We start from the raw sequence: 1,613 nt of genomic DNA on the forward strand, positions 1-1,613 counted from the left end.
GTTCTATTTGTTCACGCAATTTTCATTTGCTCAAGCAGTTATTTTTCGATAACTATTAATCAGAAGACATATAATTAATTACGATTTCGAAACTATTTTTGGGAAAGTAATTATTTAAACATATTATATTTGTTTTAACAATTAAAAAGTGGTAAATTTTTTCTTTCTATACGCTATAAAGTCAGAAACATAATGATATGTGTTCTATTTTATTGCAATTCTTTTAGTTGCCGAAAAAAACTGCTTTAGCAAATAAATATTCCCTAAAGAAAAAAAATGTATTAAACAATAAAATAAATGTGTCAAAATTATATAATTATTTAACAGAAAGTAGCATATGATACCAATTTGAATAAAATTGGACATCTCTGGCTCAATTGAAAATTCTTGAACTATAAACAATAATTAATTGTTCAAATAATTACGTAATGTTTTTAGACAAATGTACTTCTTCAAATAATGACAAAATATTGCATTTCAATAAGAAAATAAGATCATTTTTAAAATTTCTGGGGAATAAATTATTGTTTAAATAATTAACCTTTGTTTAAACAATTGAATTTGTTTAAAAAGTCATAGTAAATATTAAAATTGTATATTAATGATTATTTCTCAGAAAACGACGACGGGAATTGCTGAAAAATAACAATAAGCAAATCTGCGACAACTTATTCTAATTTTAATCTTTTCATTGCAAATAACATATCGCTGGAATCGCAAATAAACGTACATTTCGAATATAATATTTTTAAATTGCAGATTACAATATTATAAAAATGTTATGTCCCGTGTTTTATTCGTCATGAGGACAAAAGGGCCCCCCTCAGGCAATGCTCGACAAAAAATTGATTCAAATTTTTCCATGTTTACATTTTGAAATAAGATATAAGAGATAAGACGTTTGTTTGAAAATAGGTATATTTAATAGAAAAATAAAAAATTTCCTATTTATATTTGGAAGAGATAATTTAGCACGAAAGTTAATCAAGAATTATTCAAGTTTTCAAGGTGACCTCAAAGTCAAATCGGAAACTGGTTCAAAAATTTCAAAATTGGAAAATGATTTGGAGGAGATAATTTAGCACGAAAGTTAATCAAGAATTATTCAAGTTTTCAAGGCGACCTCAAAGTCAAATCGGAAACTGGTTCTAAAATTTCAAAATTGGAAAATGTTAAGTTGAAATTTTTTCAAAATAAATATTTTTCAATATGAAGCAATTAAAATTCGAGAATTTGCAAACGAAAACTAAACTGAATGTTTCAATGTTTTTAAATGTTTTAATTCAGGATTCAATATGAAAATTCAGAGCTCTAAAACTGTAACCATTCAAAAACTTCGAATTTTTATTTATTTTTAGTTTACACAATGCAATTTTAAACTTTTTAATTTCAACTAGTTCATTTAAAATAAGGGCCAGATTTTGAGGCGTGCAAGCCGTGCGGCTGCACAGAGCGCTATGGTTGAGGGGGAGGGCGCATGCGATTTTACTCCCTGCCTTCTTCGACCTGTGTTTTCAGGTTTCTGGAAAGGTGACAACTTGGTACCTGTTTGTCCAAGTCTAGTCTTAAGATCCGTGATAGCTTTTTCACTTATCCATTCAAAGATCTGAACT

The sequence above is a fragment of the Belonocnema kinseyi genome, chromosome 8 (assembly GCF_010883055.1).
Source record: "Belonocnema kinseyi isolate 2016_QV_RU_SX_M_011 chromosome 8, B_treatae_v1, whole genome shotgun sequence".
Classification (NCBI taxonomy): domain Eukaryota; kingdom Metazoa; phylum Arthropoda; class Insecta; order Hymenoptera; family Cynipidae; genus Belonocnema; species Belonocnema kinseyi.